Source organism: Balearica regulorum, chromosome 2 (genome assembly GCF_011004875.1).
Source record: "Balearica regulorum gibbericeps isolate bBalReg1 chromosome 2, bBalReg1.pri, whole genome shotgun sequence".
Lineage (NCBI taxonomy): Eukaryota > Metazoa > Chordata > Aves > Gruiformes > Gruidae > Balearica > Balearica regulorum.
In genome coordinates, this window is record NC_046185.1 from 128436294 (window position 1) to 128449637 (window position 13344).

General features: G+C 43.7%; 1 protein-coding gene across 2 annotated transcripts in view; it reads left to right on the forward strand.

Moving 5' to 3' along the window:
* Positions 1 to 4661: 4661 nt before the first annotated feature.
* The window catches only part of SATB1 (SATB homeobox 1), a 93701-nt gene continuing 85018 nt past the window's right edge, over positions 4662 to 13344 (forward strand). For both annotated transcript variants that reach the window (XM_075745852.1, XM_075745855.1), the window contains exon 1: positions 4662 to 4763. The gene's annotated coding sequence lies outside the window, so the exon portion shown is untranslated. The remainder of the gene's footprint in view (positions 4764 to 13344) is intronic.

Consider the following 13344-nt stretch of genomic DNA (forward strand, 5'->3'; position numbering starts at 1 on the left):
CTCTGGAGATTGGTGTCTAACCAGCAAAGAGTAGAATAATCACAGACTGCAGAAATACACTGAAAGCACCAGCCACATCCAGAAAAAAATCATCTGAGTGTCTTCCACTGAACCACCAGCGAGATGAAACATCAGACAAGGTTACGCTACAGCTGAAAATGGCAACTTACATTTAAAATAGGCACAGAAGGCCTCACCAGCATAGTTGTATTTGTTCACTGCCATTGTCATCTATGACAGATAACGCTTATTCCAGTTGGAGCACAGTTACTCAAACCAAGTCTTAACATTTCATCAAGGTGCTGAGGCAGCTATGCGTAGGCCATACTAGCAAGCAGGGTTTTTTGCTATGTTTCACAAGTACTAACATATAAATAGATTACAAGGTGCTGGTTTTGTATGGTAAGAGGGGAAAAAAGCCTATTTTTGGTTTGTGATGTGCTTAGCTTAAAGTAAAACCATGAAGAAAGCAAGCAATCATAAGAAGTGCTAGGTGGCATGTAGTGTTTTTCACTGCTATAGCATTAGCCATATACTACAAGCTGGAAATAAACCGTTCTTGATAAGATACATACTTGGGAATGATCTAAGTATCGCAGCATTACTGAGAGTTCTGTTGGTCATCTGTAATTGCAGGCAGAAGATGGTCTTCTCTGTCAACCATGGGTCAACATAACTCTCAAGTATGCACATGTTAATGCAGCGTTTCTTCTTAATAATGAACGTTTCATTTCAAGCCCCAGCTAACATCAGACGCAGAAAAAAACCCTACATGTGTTTATTTGGTTCCTGGATCTATGTGGATGCTTTTAACCCCACTCCACTCATCTGTCTACTTCACTTCCCACCCCTCTCTACTCATGTCTAAACATAAAGATATTTACATGTCTGAAAGGAACTGGAAAGCATCTATGATATTTCCCAGAGGATCTGATAGCTGTTCTCACACAAAAGCATATTTCCACATCATTATGTCATAGTAGCACTTCAAGAAGGGGTACCTCGAGAGGGGCCTCTGACATAGTTTCAATCAGCAGATTCACCACTTTCACTCCCTCACTTGAAAGAGAAATATTTGAACAGAAATATTTTCAGTTAATATTGTCCTTCGCTTGAATCGGTTATGTCTGTAGTCCTTATAGGATGGCTCATCAATAAGATGGTCTTTGGATAAATGTACCTTTACTCATTGTTCAAAGTCCCTAAAACTCATGGGACTTTGAAATCATGTGGATTTCTGGTGTTCCTTGGCAGGCTCTAAATCCACAAATTCATGAGTGGCTTATTGTGATTCATATGCCACTTTCATTTTTGGCAGGTAATGCTAATGGTATTGGAGAATGATTACTTCAATGAGATCTGCACCCACTTCCCTCAAATCAGGACTCTAAAAAAGCTCAGAATGGAGCTGTCAGCATAAATACATAAAAATATATGTGAACACTTACTCTGTGTAGGGTTTTTACTGCACAATTCCAGCCATCAGGGTTGAGCAGGATGAGCAGGACTTTCTATCGTTCCTGTAGAAGGTTGGGCCAGCAAACGTCTGGGGGTGGACTTTGAGGAAAAGGAGATATCGACGTGTCAGTAATAGGAAAGTTATATTGTACACCTGCTTTTTAGGCATGCCATCTGCGCTCAGTCATACCATAATACAGCTTTGATGACATGCCACAGCTAAAGGGCAGGCAATAAACTTCTGGCTTCATGAATGACACAACTTGGTAAAACTCACTGCTTAATGATATAAATCATAACTCTCAAACACAGTATATGGTTGTCCTGCATGTCTTTCAATGTTTAGACCCATGCTAAGTATTTTGATACTGAAAGCACTGAAGGAGCATTATGGTGAAAACCGACGTACCCTAGGTAAGCAATAGCACCTTATCTATACTAATGCTGGACTTCTCATTATATTTTGTTGGCCTGTAACTAGACCGTAACATCCACTGCATATTGTTTACAGTAACCTAATAACAAGCAATTCTGTTCCCATTACTGCTCACAATCTCATATTAAACGTTTCTTGCTTCCGAAGTAAACTGCCCTATGTAGTTGAAAGGTATCACCACAATTTTTCAAGAGCTGGATAAATCTTGTATTTAGAAAATATAATAGAAATATAATAGAAATATAATAGAAAAGGAAATGTGAGCTGAAAAAAAGGTGTATTTTGACTATTTTGACTAATATACAACATTGATGAAAAATAAGGTTTATGTTACATTTCTTTTTTTAAAGAAGCATTTTCCACAGTGCACTTGAGGATCTTTAAGAGGGAGCTTGGTCCAAATTCACTTCCAATCCTGGATCTACTCTTAAATCCATGTGTGGCCTCAGGCAAATGTGTTAATTTTCCTGTTTCAGTTTCCCTGCCTCTAAAGTGGGGATAACGCGACTAACCCAAATAGCTGAGCTGAAATTTATAAGAATGAGTAACTTGATAATTATTATTATTATTAGGACTTACTGACCGGCCAGTCAGAAGAGTGTGATACAAATAAAGGAGATGGGTCTTTGACAATAGCAGGCTGCCGGTTAGTCAGCCGCTCAGTCAGAGTAGCTGTGAGAGGAGGCAGCGCGAGGGAGCGGATAGTTGGACTTGTAGAAGTGAGAATGCCCCCTTTGTACTAACTTTTTGTTTATTACCCCGTGGTACCTAAAGACCATAAAAAGCTAAGTTCTCTCTGAGAAATGAATAGGTCCAAAGCACTACAACAACTCAGCTGCAGGCAAATAAATTTTTATCTGTGTAAGAGAGCTAGATGTTATTTTCTAGTGGAAATGTCAGAATTGATTAAAGACTTAGCATTTCTGTTTAAAATGAGAGAGTAGTAGATGATACATTTTAAAGGGAGAAAAAGTCCTGATAACATGGAGACAATGGGGTAAATTAATTTCTGGTGTTGCTGCAGTAATTTGGTACTCAACATATCGAGTCCAAATTTACACCACTGTACACAGTATACACAGGAGTGCCTTTTAATAACTATGACAAAAACACTCTCCCCACCGGCAAGGTCAATATTATTCATTGTTATTCCTATTACTAACCTTTGGGCTTGCGTATCCTCCACGGATTAATGATTATTCAATAACTGTGCTACAAGGTTGCACTTTCTAATAGCAATTAATAGAAGGGCGTACCTCTGGTTAACTAGGAAAAGCATTGACATATCAACTTCATGGTCTTGGTCTTGTTTCTGAAACATGCAAAAGTGCTTACAGGAATTGTACCTGTCAATTCCCAGAGCTCAAAGAGGAAATCGGCCTCAAAGTCAAACAAAAAAGGGAGATTGGGCTGACATCCAGGGTCCCCTCTCTTCTCGGTCTCCTAGGGAATAAGAAACAGCCTCAGCTTTCAGGGAAACCTGCACTCATTGCCAGGTTCGCTCTCCAGGAACTCCACTTCCAAATCCTGCATCAGCGAAGACGAGAAAGAAGAGAAGGTCTTAAAAACAAAAGAAGAGAGCACAAGTCCCTCCCCAAGGAGAAGTTACACGAATAAGGCAATTCTCAAACAGCGTTACTGAGGAGCACATGGCGCCAGGTGAAACACCAGGCGAGAGAACCGGGGGTGATGCGCGGCGGGACCCGGCCCCGACGGGGCAGCGGGGCTGCCAGGCGGCGGGCGGGCGGGCAGCGACCCCCGGGAGATGCCTGCCCTCACCCCGGGCATCCCCGTCCCACGGAGGCCGCCAGGGCGGCTGCGGAGCTGCTGCCTCAGCTGCCTTAAATCGCTGGTGGCCGTGGGGCGCTGCCTGCCCGGAAAGGGCCGCCGCCGGGGCGCAGGGAGTAGCGGCGGGGGGCGGGCACGGGGTGCGGGGGCAGGTGCGGAAATAAAGGAACGGGGGAAGGATGGAGGGAAGGGGAAAAGCGGGGGAGTGGGGAGGGGGCCGGGGGACGCGGTGCCTGGGGAATGCAATGCGGGGGCGGAGGAGGGTTTTGGCCCCTCTCGCACAGCGGGGGGGCGGCAGGGATGGACACACACACACACACGCACACACACAAATCCCCGGCACTTCCACCAAGTCAGCGCCACCACCACGCGGGGCCGGGATCGGGCTGAGAGGAGGAGACGCCGGGCACATACACACACACACACACACACACACACACGCAGCCGCCGCTCGGTGTCCCCCCACCCCCGCAGCCCCCCACCGCCGCGCAGGCGGGAGACAGCAGGCGCGGAGCGGGCGGGGGCGCAGGGCGCGGAGCTCCCCGCGGCCGCAACCAGCCTCCCGCCGCCGCGCTGCCCCGACGGCACCGCCGCCCCCTCCCCGGGAGCAGCGCGCACCTCCCCGCCCGAAGGGGCCGTACGAGGCAGCGGGGGGGGGGGGGGGGGGGGCGCAGGCACACGCGTGCACACACACACACACACATATACACGCACACACATACACAGACAGAGGCAGGGCTGCCCCACGCCGGTACCTTGCTGCCCTGGTGTTTTCTGTCCGGGCTCCTCCTTGCTGAGGCAGCTCGGGAACGGAGCCGAGCAGGCGGGTGTGTGTGTGTGTGTGTGTGTGCGCGCGCGTGTGTGTGCGTGCATGCGTGTGTGTGTGTGTGTGTGTGAGCGAGAGCGAGCGAGAGCGAGAGCGACTCTCCCCCCTCCCCCTCCCCCTCCTCCTCCTCGCTCTCCTTCCTTTAAACGCCCACTCCTGATGGGTGAAAAGACAACTTGAACTTCAGTGCAATTAACTTCGCCGGCGCCTCGGAAGCCGGAGGTGTCGCCGGCCTCGCCCGCCGCGCTCCCATGAGTGAGTCGGTCCCGCTCCTTCGGCGTCGCTCCTGGGGGACGGGGCGGGGGGGGACGGGGACGGACGGGGCCGTGCCGGGGGTACCCGCCGTGGTGGTTTACCAAGGCCGGCGGTGCCGACCCGGGAGGGCGGGCGGGAAGAGACACGGGGCGGGGGGCTCCGCTTGGCGCTGCCGCTGCCGGAGCCTCCCGGCCGGCATGGGCGCACACCTGCCGCCGCGACGCTGGCGGCCGCCGGCCCCGCTCCGCTCCCTTGCCCGCCGCCGCCTCACCCGCCACCGACACGGGGGGGAGTGGGGCGGGGACGGGGGGAGCAGACGGAAAAAAAACCCCACAAAACCAAAAAACCTAAAAGTTTGGCAAACTTCTTCCCCGGCCCCGCGCGCCTCCCGGGGCGGCGGCACCCCCGACGGCGGGGGGCGCGGGGCGAAGCGGCGGGTCAGAGCGGGCGTGGGGGGCGCGCGCGGAGAGGGGGGGGGGGGGCTGGGGGTCGTGGGGTGGCGCTTCCGCGGGGCGCGGGGGTTGCGCGGGCGGCGGAGCGGCGGCGAATCGCCCCGCCGAGGGCGAGCCCGTGGCGGTGGGTGGCACGTCCGTCTGTCCGTCCGTCCGTCCCCCCCATCCCGGCGCTGCCGCTGTCACGGGGAGCCGTGCCAGGAACTCGCCTCTGTGCTCCAGGATTTTATTTTTGATTTTTCCGCTCCGTCTCCAAACCCGCCACCCGAGGTTTTGCTCGAACCGTCGTTCTTTTGTCGCCGTCTCCGCTCGGTGCCCGGGGGAGCGCTCCTGACAGGCACCTGCCCGGTCCGGAGTTTCCCTCTGCCAGTCTCCAGGCTTCTCTGACTGCGAGAGAAACTTCGCTAAAATGCAAGTTTGATGAAATACTTTGCACCAGCTCCTAAGCTGAAATGAGTTTAAACTGACGAAAGCTCTCCGCTGGTTTTAGTCAGTGCAACTGAGCGCAGCGCTTCTGTGAAAATAATTCACAAATTGAGATGCAGAGACTCCAAGGGCGTATGATCTGGTCGTGCCCTTTCATTCTGGTCCATGCTACTTGGGTGGGAGTTAGCAGCAGTCCTTTATTTCGACTTTATATGATTTTGGTACAGTGCATTCGTATATTTGTCTGCTGTAGTCTGCTGGCAAACATTAGCATTCAAGCTTACATTTTTGACAAATGTGCAGACAGGAATAGCATGAATAGGCATCTTAAATATTAACAACCTAAGCATCTGTTGTGAAACAAATTTAATATATTTACTCTGTTTTTCTCACATTGTTAGAAAAGGTTACAATAAGTGTAAAATTTCAGCTGTAGTTAGCACAAGGAATGCTTGGATATTTCACTATCTCTTCAAGCATTTAACACAATCACCAGATAGAAATGTGTCAAATCAGGCGCACTATTCAAAAACAACTCGAAACAGTAAGCGTAGAGTGTAAAGACATGAATGTAGGATGTTCTCTGCAATTTGTATCTTCTAATTACTCTGCAGCACTGTTTGTAGAATTTTAGAGTGCTCTTTTCAGTCCCGTATTCCTATATGCTCTTTAATACATTTATACATACGCTCATTTTCTATTTCATTTTCTATTTGAGATTGTTATTGGTATCACCTTGCTTTTCAAGTCGAAGCAATGGTTTGCGCAGAAATGTGCAATAACGTAGAGTAGGTAACAAAACGAGCAGGCAGAGAATGTAACGTGTTCACATATAAGCATGCGTCTAAACAGATAGCACACACACATAATAAGGCAATAGAAGAGAAATTAAAATCATGGGCTAGTATGCTATGTATGCCCACTCTTGAATACAAACAGCTAGTGGAAAAGAAACAACTGACTCCAAGGAATTCCTCCGTCCCTGGAATAAAACTGTTCTGAGCAGAACAAGAGTACAGAAGAGTGAAGTCTCCAAAAAGACTGTGGAGTTATTTCAGGAATCAGTGCATTCCTTCCCTTTTTCCCACAAGTTCAAATATGTAATAAATAAGTCCTTTGTATGCAAAAGAGTTTACTGGAACAAAAAACATTTAAATGGAATGCTTTTTGTGTGTGCATTTTGAAAAACTGGCCGTTTCCTTTTTGTATCCTTTGTTCTTAATACTTTAAATAGGAAAGTAACTCTCGCAGTTTCTCCTCTCCTGTTATTTTCGTGATACACGTGAATCCTAACCTGCTGCTGCTGCGCACTCCCGAGCAAGCACTTGCAAAGCAGACAGGGTCGATCTGTAACTCGCCAACGGGACGTGCTGCTTTGGCAGAACGAGAAGCGGAGAGGGTCTGCCACGATAGCCCGAGCTCGTACGGGAGCAGGGCACCTTTTTGGTTTGCAGCGTAGGCCCAGCGGGGTCAGCTGATGAGCACCTGCCCTCTCTTGCTGTGCTTCCCAGCGCCAGCCCTGCCTGCAGCCCTGCCTGCAGCCCTGCCAGCATCCCACGGGCAACGCCACGTTCAGTCCTGCCGGGAACGCGGACACATCCACCCCTTCGGCACAGAAACCCCTTTAGAGTAGGAGAGTCCTGGATAAGCACTAACTCATCCTACGTTTCGGATTTGGGGTAGAGAGGGGTTTAAATGTGCGTGACTGCCATTTCGAAGATGATCAGCTGAAGTCTGGTGTTCTTGGAAAAAAAATCCCAAATCTTTTAATTGTATCAACTACTCAATTTTTGGAAGTATTATCACCTTTTTATTGTCACCTCTTTTTTAATCTAAGCATCATCAGGAAAATTTGAAGTCCTTCTTAAGGTTTCCAGCTGTATGTGAAAAAAAATTAAAAAATCAAGGAGATTATTTTATTAATAAAATAGCTTGTGATATACAGAGAGATACATTAAAAGTAGATTTCTGAATTAAAACTGGAGGAAGTAAGACTTCTGAAATGTTTTAGTCATATATCTAGGAACTACGCTATTTTAACATAGATACTACTGAAGCATTTTATTGCCTTCTTGTACATAACTGCCATTGCTCTCTCTAGATATATTTAAGATATATCCAGTGAAGCCACAAACTTTCCTTCTACAACAGTTTAAACACATCTGGAACATTTTACTTTCTTATAATTTATGTTAATAGATGTAGAGTGTATATACAATCTTCTCAGAAATCATTGCTTTTTCCAAAGGGGAATTTTTTTACTTTCAGTCAGGGAATATATTTATAAGAACAAAATAACTCAAAAGTATAGGCAATTCTATATATCATTTTATTTTCTGATTATATAAAGCTTTCATTTAGAGCAATGGGATGATGAAATTACAGAGGACTGATTGGCTTTTGTTTTTTCAAATGGTTCAAGTTGAGGGCTGCAAAAATGAATGGTTTTGGTAAAGTTCTTTGAGTATGTCATATTTTTCATAGAATTCTGACAAATTAATTTAATAGAAAAGCCACAAGTCTCTTAGCACAGGAGGCTATATTTTCAGGTAAAATGGAAGTTCTGCTTTTGCCATTATAGGCATCAGGCTTCAGTAATCTGCTCCTCTTGTGGAATGAGCACTTTCTACTTAAAGCTATCATGCACCTACTGTTTATTTACGCTGCATTAAACTGACAGCACGGCAATCAGAGGAAAAATATGACTTACTTTCCTGAAGTAAACACCAGTTTATAGGTTAGTGCATGTATTTATATTCCTGTCGCCACTAAATAATGGCTGTCTCCATTTTAATATCTACCTGTGGTGTTATCCAGGGCAGCTGGCTCTTCCTTGTTTAAAATGAGGAAAAAAGGAAGGGGGGGGGGGGGGGGGGGAGAGAGGAAGAAAAGAAAGTTTTGTTAGCATTCCACTCCAAGAGGAACTTAATAGAAAAGTGATTCGGTATTGCTTTCTGTGGCATGCAGAAGCCAGTTTTAAAGATATAGTATTCAGTTTTACTTGATGTATTTGAATTGCACCTCAACCAGGGAAAACAGAATTCCTTAACGGTATTTGTCTATCCAAGTCACTGAAATTGTATATTCAGGCAACGGCAGATTAAGGGCAGAAGCATTTTATTAATAACTGAAAGCACATATGTGTGTGTGATGAAAAATGTTCTGCAAATCTGTCACTATGCAATCAAGTGCATTTTTTTAAACTTTAGTTGTCACAAAGTTGCTACTGATTCTAAAAAAAAAAAAAAAAAAAGTAAAACAGTTTGATGGTTAAAGAGTAATTTACAGTTCTTATTGCTTGTTATACTGAAATTTTACAACTTTATAAAGTCCGTGTCAGAAAACCCTATTGATACTACTTTTGATCTGGGACTAACGTGTCCAAGTAGCTGGCATTTGAGCTGAAGATAACCACCGTCAGAATAACCCACAGTTTGCGGAAAGCTTCCCTAAATTCTCCTTCAGAAGATTCCATTAATAACCTCTACCTAAGAGGTCCATTTTTTCCTCAGATTCTGAAATTATTACATTTAACATTAAGTTAACTTGTATGTCAATTCCCATGTGAGCAGTATCATGAACTCTCAACAGCCCTGACCACAACTTGTAACTGTTACTTCAAAAAGGATGCACTATAATGTTCCCTTCAAAAATGTAGCTGTTTTTGAACATTTGCCATCCTGAGGCATCTAAGTTTACCACAGTTATCACCAACGCTTCATTACCTAATTGATATCCGTTTTGTTGCTTTGCAAATGTCGACTTTGTAATGGTTTCTGCACTGGATTGCTCTCAGTAGGTATAAATCTTGATAGAGATTAATTTTAAAGAGACTTGCCAGTACTGATCTTGTTCATATACTCTGATCTGGTCCTCCTGCCCTGTACCAGCTGTAATCTACCCTTAATCTGTGTAATCTGGCGCAGTGTAGTAGGAATGGCATAGTAATAGTAGAGTAATAGTAGAGCATAGTAACATACCTCAGGCAGCGTCTGGATTGTAAATATCTCCTTTTAAACTTGCTGGGCCTGACTTTCTTCCCATGCACACTGGTGTGTAACTGCAGAGATTGGTAGACCTTTGTTTTTACAGTTCTTGTAGGGGATCAGTGTTAGGTGTTCAGACGGCTGACGGTCACGCTTAGTGTGTACGCCAAGGTCACTTTTTAGCTGTTTATTTAGAATACCAATATGAAGCGATCTCAATTTTCCCACGAGACTGTGTGCATTTGTGTATGCAGGGATTAGGCTAGGCCGTAGAACGGCTTCCTTTCACCGGAGCATAGGCCAGCTCCTCTCTTTGAGCTGCTGTAAAGCATCGTTGGAAACACGTCTGCACAGCTGTAGGTTCAGAAGAGTTAGCTCTCACCACCTTGTGCTTTGCTGTTGTGAACTTCAGGCTAGATAGGCAGAAGAGTCTGCTCGCCTGCAGGTGGACCTCAGTCACCCCAACTGCACCTGGGTGCAGAACATCAGGATGGGCCACGTCTATCAGCTGTGTTGGCCTTGCATAACTCCCAGCGTCTATCTGCTCTATCTCTTTCCCTTGGCACATTATGACATGATATGACCTGAGGAGATGAGGGAGGTGCTTTAAACCTCGAGTGCATCTCATCTTCCCAGGATCCTGCTCTGACAGGATTTATTTGGCCAGCAGCAATCATCTGTGTGTCGTTCCACTTGCTGCTCACTAGAAGTGGTGATGCATTCGGATCATACATACCTGGAAGATTGTCTCGTAATCTTTTTGGGTGTCTAGAATCCCGGTTCTGGTTTCAGCCATGACAAAAATGTGTGATCTTGGGTGAATAACTGACCATGCCACATTTGCAATCCTTAATGCCCTAAGCCTGATTGTGAAAATGCTCAGCACTTGCAACTTCATATGAAAGAGGAGGAAGCTGCAGCACGCAATCCCTTTATAAATGTGGCCTTAATATGCCCCCAGTTTATTTACCCAGCTGTAAAATCAGTAATATATATGTTTCATAGAACACTGAAGGATTCATTAATTCTTTATATTTGTAAATCAGTCCTAGACTGGAAAACATGGTACAGCACAAGTGCAAAGAATTGCTGCTCTGAACTCAAACCCACATGCAAAGGTACGAAAAAGGTATTGCCTTTTCAGTAACTGCACTTAGAATATATGTCTGTTTGCAACAGCCAGGCAATTAAAAACATTTGCAATGAACAGGATAAAAATTCTAAATATCACACACACCCTGTATTCCCAATTCTAATACATTAAATAAGAGACAGAAAGAGAGGAGGGGAGAGACCAAGCGAGAGAGTGTGCGTGCATGCAAACTCACAGAAGGACCAAAGGCAAAAAATGAAGTGGAGAGAAATTGCAGAGTGACTTTTGAAATGTTTATAATCACAGATTAAATTAATATTTTTGTGGAGAGCCCTATTAGAAAGATTTTAAATCATTAACGCTTTTCATCATAGGTGGGCTTCCTTGATAAATGTAAGAAGTCTCAAGAATAATTAAAGGCATCTTAAAACTTAAAAAAATGTCAGTTTTAGCTTCTAAGGATTCATTGTAATATAATAATACTGTATGCTTTTTAGTGTTACTTCTGCACTAGACATTTAATTACAGTCTTTGTGAGACATGTTATCTGTATAGTAACCAGTGCATAAAAAAAATGATATATACTTTTACATACAAGCTCTTGCTTGCCAGCTTTCTTTTTAAGATTATAGATTAAGATCTCCAATCCAGAATGTTCATGTCTTCAATGAAAACAACTTAATTTTACACAATTTTCAGGAGGAAGGGGGCATTTATTGAAATAATAGTATTTCTTCTGTAGTTACACTTCTTTTTGCAATAGTACTTAAATTGTTGTTTAGCAGGGTTGGGTTTTTTGTGCAAGAGTCCAAACGCAGCGTTTCTTTGCTTGCTTAAAGAATAGATTTTAGAATACCAAAAGAAAAAGCATGTTTAAATTGTATATTCAGAAGTAAGATTAAAAAAAAAAACAAATCTAAGAGTAGTTTGGTACGTTTTTCACATGTACAGCTTAATGTTTAGAGGAAATTTGGAGCTTGCCTTTCCCATGTCAGATATCGAATACTGTCTGAAGTACATTGTGGATAATGTAAATTCGTGGGATTCGTAACTCAGTCCACACATTGCTGTGGAAAAGTGAGTACGTTTGCAAGGAAGATCAGGTGCATAAAATGAGAGGGGTTTTTTTTATACATTTGCAGATTCTTGTAATTGTGCAGTTTGTGAAAAGTGCTCTTCCACGTACCGAGCTTCCCACAGTTCCCCGTGTTTTGCACTGAAGTCATTGCAGGACGAGGCACAATGGGAACCGCATCCAACCATTTTAGAGCAGAGCTTTTCAATCAATCATATGCATGTCCTCTTTCGGGTTTTGTTTTTTGCTTCTTAACTAGCAGTGCTGTGCAGGAACCGCACAGTATTGGTGTTGAGCCCTTAGTTTCGGTATGCTTTGTAAGAAAATCTCACAGTAAAATCAATCAATCAAAATCAGTCTCTGTCCCACTGACTATATTTTATTGACTTTCTTTTTCTTTCTTTTATTTGTTACTCGACTCGCTGAATACTATGATCCTTTTGGCCTGAAAAAATTTGTTATAATCTTTTTAAGATAAAGCATGTAATAATTTTATAATAACTTTTAATATTTGAAACTTGTGATTCCACTACTTTCTTTTTTTAGACTGCATGTCCTATGAGAAACTGATTTCTGCATTGCCACTTAAAATGACAGTTAGGATACTCATAGGTGTAGTTATTATTTTCTGAGCATTCCAGAAGAATTTTATAGATACCACGCAAGAAAACTGAACCAGTAAAATTTTTTTATACATGTGACATGATGACAGATATGCCTTGAGAAGCATTATACTGTCTGATAAATTGCGTTTTCAAGCAGTATTTCATATAGGTTCTGTCTCTTTAAAAATGCAGTCTCCTCTATTTGCCCTATTAATTGTTGATATGTTGCCATCCACGAGACAAAAATTAGAGCTGTAATTAAATAATCATGTGATGCTCCTTAGTGCCAGTGAGAGCAAACTCATTTTTCCAGGCCCTGATGGTCACTGATTATTGTATTACTACTGGCTTGCTTTATTTTTTTTTAATGGCTCTATATTGCTGGGTTACCTAACCACTGCCCTTCTTTTCAAAATTAAAGGAATTGAAGAACATTAAGTCACTTAATTGGCCAGTGGTCTACAGGGACACAAAGTAGTCATACCTTCTCTGCTTTTTGGTCACTCAATTGGTTCTACTGGGAGAACTACATCAGTGGTGTGGTTGTGTGCCATTTAATTTACACTGGTGTTTTGGCTGGGATGGATGCATATAGGGAATGCCAGGAGAATTACAAAAGGAGCAGGGTATTAAAATTCAGAAATGATTAAAATTGAAATAAAAGGATGCTGCTTCTTTGCCAGTACTCTGGCAGTCATAATGACACATAGAGATTAGTTTCCACCTTCATCTTTTCCTTCTTTCTCATTTCCTCTTGTTTATTGTTGACACATTTTCCTTATGTCTCTGCTTCTCAGCGCTTTTTTTCACTATTACATATTCCTACTTTTTCTCTTTCCTTAAGCATGGAGAAGCTTACTTAACCTTATTATAACAATAACAGAATAGGTTATTAATATTTAATATGCACATGATTAAAATTTCTCTCTTAAACATAGGTCAGC